The 8,025-nt window shown below is 38.3% G+C and overlaps 1 pseudogene; it reads right to left on the minus strand.

Moving 5' to 3' along the window:
- Positions 1-5,457: 5,457 nt before the first annotated feature.
- LOC136866760 (piggyBac transposable element-derived protein 3-like) lies at positions 5,458-7,364 on the minus strand (annotated as a pseudogene).
- Positions 7,365-8,025: the final 661 nt, after the last annotated feature.

Genomic DNA, 8,025 nt, shown 5'->3' on the forward strand with positions numbered 1-8,025 from the left:
GTAAGGTTGAGAGAGTCACAAACAGGAAAAGTCCTCTCAGTTTTAATTACTGCATTGATGGGGTGAAAGTTCCTTTTGGCAATCATTGTAACTACCTAGGTGTTATTTTAAAGGATAGATCTTCATTGGCGTAATCACATAAATAGGATTGTAATAAATGATACAGATCTCTGCACATGGTTGTGAGTGTATTTAGGAGTTGTAGTAAGGATGTATGGGAGGGGGCTTATATGTTTCTGGTAAGGCCCCAATTAGAGTAAGATACCAGTATATGGGACCCTCACTAGGATTACGGGATTCAAGAACTGGAAAAATCCAAAGAAAACAGCTTGATTTGTTCTGGGTGATTTCCGACAAACGAGCAGCGATACAAAAATGTTGCAAAGTTTGGGCTGGGAAGAATCGGGAGAAAATAGACGGGCTGCTCGACTAAGTGGTTTGTTCCGAGCTGTTAGTGGAGAGATGGCGTGGAATGACATCTGTGGACGAATAAGTTTGAGTGGTGTCTTTAAAAGTAGGAAAGATCACAGTATGAAGATAAAGCTGGAAATCAAGAGGACAAATTGGGACAAATTTTCGTTTATAGGAAGGGGAGTTAGGGATTGGAATAATTTACCAAAGGAGATGTTCATTAAATTTCCAATTACTTTGAAATCATTTAAGACTAGGAAAACAACAGATAGAGAATCTGCCACCCGGGCGACTGCCCTAAATGCAGATCATTAGTGATTGATTCATTGATTGATTGATTGATTGATTGATTGATTGATTGATTGATTGATTGATTGATTGATTGATTGATTGATTGATTGATTGATTGATTGATTGATTGATTGATTGATTGATTGATTGATTGATTGATTGATTGATTGATTGATTGATTGATTGATTGATTGATTGATTGATTGATTGATTGATTGATTGATTGATTGATTGATTGATTGATTGATTGATTGATTGATTGATTGATTGATTGATTGATTGATTGATTGATTGATTGATTGATTGATTGATTGATTGATTGATTGATTGATTGATTGATTGATTGATTGATTGATTGATTGATTGATTGATTGATTGATTGATTGATTGATTGATTGATTGATTGATTGATTGATTGATTGATTGATTGATTGATTGCGAAAAGAACTCTCTGAAATAAATATCACGTTCAATGAAATGCAAAGGAATTTGTGCAATATGTGAAAAAGTAATACCGTAATAATGTTATTCGTCTTGTAATTTATTATGAATAATTGAAATTATCCGTTCTTCACTCAGGTTGGTTTTATTAAAGAAACTAACAAGGAAACAATTCACAATTTATATTGAACATGTTTAGCCTTGCTCTTTAAGTAAAGACCTGTTAGTGTTACAAAATGCGGTATGAATCCACCGTACGTCGGTTGGAAGACGCGTTTTTTATTAGCCTGCTCTAACCCTAACACTATGGCTACGCTTGTTTATAACGACTGGTAAGCCTCATGGGATACGGGTTCCCGTTTTCAGAAGGTAAAAATAAAGTTTTGGCCTACAGACCAAAAATCAGAGTTATTTTTGCTACCCAACATGTAATATAAGAAAGTTACGTGGAAACACAACTACAGTCTCGCCTTCTCGCCTGATAACCACCATATAGCAAGGAACCACAGGGAAAGACAGTTAATTAAATAATAAAACCTCCGTGCTGCAATAGCTCTGACGCACCTTGACCTACCAAGTGACAGCTGCTCAGCATGAAAGCCTGCAGATTAGAATGTGACGCGAAGTCAGCGTGACGAATCCCCTTGGCCACTATTTTTGGCTTCCAAGACCGAGGCAACTATCTCGCTTAAAGGAGCTCCTCACCTGTTCACATTTAAATAGGCTATTCATCGAGCTATCCCTCGGATTAAGGTAAAATTCCCTTACGCGTTCGAATAGGTCTCGGGGCCTGTTCATAAGAGACAGACTTCCAACTTCTAGACTTGGAAGCTGGAAACTAATAATGATTCATCACATTTTTGTGACATGAAATACGTAGAATCTTTAACTTTCAAGCAATAGAAAAAACAAGAAATGGAGTCCCTAACCGCTGCATCTAAAAATAGTGTGTGCCTGCCACAACAAAGAGAAAGCCATGGTAAGATATGCACTGCTTGAGAAAGAACTTGAATCACCCAGAAGGGGAGGAGGAAACGTAATGAAACTTCACGTGTTGAGAGGGTGTGATGTTATTTCAGTGATTACAAAATCAAGTCAAATTTACAAAGAACTTAGCAGTAAAAGCCCACTTATCAGTATGACGTTCCATCCCCTCTGGCCTGGATGTATACACTGATTCGGTTAAGAAGGGTGCCATAAAGCCGTTGTATCCTCACGTGAGGAAAGCTGGCTCATAATTGTTGTACCTGGTCTTTAATATGCTGTATACTGGCAATGGGACGGAGTGGACGTCCGAGCTGCTCCCACACATGTTCAATCGGGGACATATCTGGGGAACTTGCTGGCCACGGGAACACTTCTACATCACACAGACAGTTCATAGAGACTCGTGCCGCGTGTGAACGACGTTGTGCTGTTGACAAATAGCATCACGATACTGTCACATGAGAGGTAACACGTGAGGACCCAGGATGTCTGTGACGTACCGTTGTGCTTTCAGAGTTCCCTCAATCACTACCAGCCGTGAATTGAAATCATGCCGGACCGTTCCCCACACAGTGACGCCAGAAAAACACCGCTGTCTCTCCCCCAAACTTTAAACGATGGTCGTGCGGGGAAGTGAAGGACCGTGCTTCATCGATGAACACGATACGGTGCCATTCATCAGCAGTCCATGCTTCCTGATCACGGCATCTCTTCAAACGAAGCTGTTTGTGTTGTGGTGTTGTCCGGCTGTTGCTAGTCTCCGACCAATGGCGTGGGATGACATAGAATGTTGCAGGGAGTCCATTACTTGTTCTCGGATGGCAGGCGCGTATGTGAAGAGGTTACGATGTGTTTGGTGCATAATACGGCGATCCTCCATGTGGTGGTCGACTGGAAACTTATTGAAGAGTATACCTGCCTTCACGTTCCTATGCAGCCGAACATTGGGCCACTGTGACTTCCTAATATCCCACAAATCTGTATACTGTATGATTCGATCAGCCAGCCAAATAGAGACACATAACGACGCCACTTTCAAACTCTGTCTGGTGCTGATAACGCTGTCCCACACGAGTATGCAGCATCCCCGTGTCCTTCACAGCGATCACTCAACCTCAACATCTGATGCTATTCACGCTGTTATATACCCTACCAGTCCTGGTAACAACACTAAAGACGAACAACACTATTGCATCCTGGTGGTCGTTCTACCTGCCGCAGAGAATTGTAACTCTAATCATTTACATACCCGCCGACGGTGTGTGCGTGTACGATGTTACATCGACATAAGACAATTCTTCTGGGTGTTTCAATTTTCTGTCAGGCGGAGTATCAACGTTGCCATGCGGCATAAAATGTAACAATTTAATTATTCCAAGATCTATCAATGTTACTAAGTGCCAAAACCATTGTGAAGGAACCGGAATGATCTAAATATCAACCAAGTAGCTTTAGTGAGTCTTCAAATCTTAATTCTGATTCCCTGTAGAGTATTACCAGGAGTATTCATTTAGAGTTGAATTCACATATCGCAGTACGAAAAATTTCCGTTCTGCTGGTTACAGAGATAGAAATCATTACTCTCCTCAAGTAGGTCACCTGTATAGAATAATAGTGTTATCGCAGAGGGTTATAGCTGCCTCGTAACGGAGTGGAACAAATTCTCTCCGATAAATTACAGCTCATATAGTAGGGAGGTATTCACATAAATGACCAAGCTCAGTGCAAATTTAATCATTACATTTGGTATGATCTGAAACTGAATGCATCCCATGATGATCCAAAAAAGGTAACGTTAAACATATTGCATAGATGGGAATCGACTTCGAGTAGGTCCGGAGGGAAGGAAAGAAGGAAGGAGGTAAGGTTTAATTCTATTCTTTAAAGCAGTACTATTCAACTGGTTTCATTGGCATAAACCCGAATATAACTTCGCTTCATGATTTTGTACCCCGTCCTCAAAGCATAATTTAACCAAATTTTCTATATGTAACGTATATCTATACACATAGGGCAATAAAATATTTTTAATCGTGTTAATATCATAGAAATTTGATACTGAATCAAGCTGGAGGATGAACGATTTCGCTAAATTATATCATAAACTGTGATATAGTGCACATCTTGACACCGACTGGTTCATTTGGTTTTGGAGGAAAATCTAGTGGTTAACAGAGGTATAACGAGGCCATGGTATGAAGACAAACATATTATAGTAGACTAACGGTACCCGTGAGTATAGCAGTCGAGCTTCCCTGCATGTACATATCACAATGAGTTAAAAGAAGAAAGTTAATCAGTATATACATATTACCAACGGACTGAACAGCTGAATCATGCCCATTGGGTCTTTAAATTTATGGGTCAAAATACATCGAGTCTCAAATTCCAAACCCACAGCCTGACTCTGCAGCGAGTTTTGGGAAGTTTCGATTTTTGTAGTATTCGTGGGGAGTAAATACAAAACATTTAATAAGCCATTACATAACATTTTATCTTCTTAGAATACAAAATAAAATTGTGAATTGCACATGGAAAATTAAATTTGTTGTAAAATGTAGTTAATTAGATGGCATGTCAGGTCTAGAGTAGCATACCTGGAACGTTGTTGCTAAAGTTACGGTACCAAGTTTATTGGGAGTCTGATAGTGTTTCATTACTTCATAGGCTACCCATGTTTATCTTTATACTTACGCATGCATTGTTACACTACGGAATTCTGTACTTCTCCATATCTCTTTAATATTTCACAAATTTCTTAACGCGGTTTAATGTTAGAGTTAATTTGAAATTTTCAGAAACTTTTAATCCCGCTAAAACACAAATGATTGCATACCGAAATGCCTAAGTTACTTTGCATCTGGGTTCGTGCTTCAGCCCACCCCGTAACTAAACTATATTCTGTCTGGGAGTTTTTGGTATTTTCTATTTCTATAGGTATACGCCTGAATGCAGACTTTTTGATATTCAAAAAAGATTATGTTAAACCCCAGCTGCTGGTTTTCTGTAGTTGTAAAATGAAGACTCCTACTTTCTGGTTACTTCGGCACTTGTAAAGCATGGAAAGAAGACTGGAAATTAAGTTTGATTTGATTTTTGAATTCAGAAGAGCGTTCTGATCATCTTTTGTTCAAAAGTTTTTTTGATGTGACCTACAGTTTTAGAGATAATTAATGTGCACAATTGTGTACATCAGGACTCAAGCATCATAAAACATCATACGCAACTTACACAGCATAAGTCGAATGAGTCAAATATTAGCTAGCTCTTGAACATAACTACAATGAACAATAGACAGAAACTAGGAAACAATGTTTGAACACACATTTACAGTTTTGTGCGGAACTGCAGGAAACAGTTTCTGTCCTTTTGGAGACAGAGATGCACTTTACACTTCCTACACCGAATCCTTGAACGGCCCGTGCATTTTGGAAATTTGCAGCGACTTGGAGTTCCATCATCATGCAGAGGTAAATGATCAATGGAATCATACTGTATTTCCTGAGCAGGGCGTAATTCTTCTCTTCTTCTTGGTACAACTTGCAAGTCTGAAGCAGCCCCGTCTTCAGAACGACGTACCCTCCTTCTTCCAGAAACCTTTTTCTGGCAAAGTATCAGTCCATCTGCTACCCTTATACGGAGGGAAAGAAGGTCCAGTTGCTGTCTCTTCGGAATTCCCAAGTTTTCTGCATCTCGTCTATATTCAAGCCTACTTTGAACGATCGCAAAATCAACCGCATGAAAAATCATACGCAAAGTCCATTTGCGAGATCTGATAAAAATCCTATAGCAGCTTATTAGCTGATCAAATAGATCAACTCCTCCCATGCCATGATTATATCTTCTCCCTATTTCAGGCCTTTCTACTGTGACATATTTATTGTTCTTTTTGTCGCATTGTAGAACTTCATCCACAGTACCTTTGCCAATAAAATTTGAACACAATACGACTGGTCTATTGTCTACCCATTTACACATTGTAAGATCATCAGCACTAGCAATTTCTTCACAAAAACCTCTGTTCTGTTTCATTATAGTTTTATCATCTGAAAATGGGATGCTTCTTATAAACCTGTTTTGTCGGACAGTTCCTGCTGCATAGATACCCATTGATTTCAAAGCTTGAAAAAGGTGGTACGATGAAAAAAGTTGTCAAAGTACAATTTGTGACCTTTTCCATTTGAAAATTGTTTAGATAGTTCCAAAACAACAGCAGGGCCTACTCCAAATTTTTTACAGGAAGTGGCATTTAGTTCCGTTGTGGCTCCTTGATACAAAATAAAATCATGAACATGTCCACTTTTTCCACACAGCATGAACATCTTTATTCCCCACGGGTTGGGTTTTCCCTTGACATATTGCTTTGCAGAAAACTTCCCCGTGAAAGGAATCATGCCTTCATCAACACAAACATTTTCTTCAATCTGAAGTTCATTGCACCGATTATGAATTGTTGTGTAAATTGGCCTCACTTTGTAAAACTTGTCCTTATTGTCTAATGGAATTTCAAGATTATTTACCAAATGTAAATTGGTTCTCAGTTCAAAGAAACGGTCTCGTGTCATATTTTCTAAAAATGCATTTACTTTGAGAGTTGCATCCCAATACATGCGTATTCTAGGGAATTTCAAACTGCCAGACAATAGGTGTAAACCAAATAAAATTTCTATTTCATCAGCTGTTGTCTGTTTGAAGTATGATTTTCCTTGCTGCAGTGCATACATGTTGGTATTCATTGCCATGCAACTAAATAGATCTTCAGGTACATATCTCTTGAAGTAATGTATTGGTGACAACAATTCCTGTTCATCAAAACTGGGGGCCTCGTATTGTTCTACAATACAACTCAAAGGCTTTCGTTTCCAACTGATTGATTCTTTAGGTGTCAACAAAATTCTGGAATAAGCGTCACATAATTCGGTGTAGTTTCCACTGCCTAAAACGTTTCCAGATTCCTCCAGAGATTCATCTTCCTGTGCATCTTCGGGGATTGTGTCTGCAGATACGTCATCTCTACTCAATTTGTCAGCTGAAACACGTTTTATCATTAGGAGATCTTGTCTTTGTATAAGTGGTATATCATCATCCTCAACTTCATCTCCAGATAGGCCTAAATCACAATCAGAGTTCTCACCATTTTGCAATATATTTAAAATAGAGTCCCAGTCTTTCTCCACGGAAAGATATTTTTCTCTTCGTACATGACTATTTTTACTTGTAGTAGGCTTATCCATATATTGTTGGCCAACTGCATAAAAACTGAATAAGGAACATATAGAAAGGTCAAATATGACCAACAGCCATTGATATTTCTGAAATAAAAAGAAAGAAAACACTGAAAACTAATACATAGCACAAAAACGAAAGTATATGAAGATTATGTTCACTGCTTATTTACATCACTACAGTCCGGTTGTACACAATTGTGTACATTATACTTACCGAATAAAATGAAGTAATAAAGAATCGAATTATATTATTAAAACTGCACTAAACACTATGTAAGTATCCATAGAAACACGATATCACTTTACAATGGCGGTAAACAAACGAAAATCTTCGGAATTACAACACAGAGCAGAAGCAGTAATGGCCATAGAAAACCAGACACATCCAAAGAGAATAAATACTAAGCTGTTCAGAAACAAGTCGCTGGAATGCAAAATCAATTTCCGTATTACTAAAATACAAGTACCTAAACATGTAAAAACTGTTTGGACTCTCATAACATTGCTTATAAGCGAACTATAGAGGTAGAAACTTAATGTACACAATTGTGACCAACAGGTCTGAAAGGGTTAATGACAGGCATCCACGAAACTATTAATTGGATTCACCAAATGGATTTGGAGTCGTAATTTTATTGCAAACTTGAGATCAAGTTTCGTATTATGT

The sequence above is a fragment of the Anabrus simplex genome, chromosome 3 (assembly GCF_040414725.1).
Source record: "Anabrus simplex isolate iqAnaSimp1 chromosome 3, ASM4041472v1, whole genome shotgun sequence".
In the NCBI taxonomy this organism is placed as follows: domain Eukaryota; kingdom Metazoa; phylum Arthropoda; class Insecta; order Orthoptera; family Tettigoniidae; genus Anabrus; species Anabrus simplex.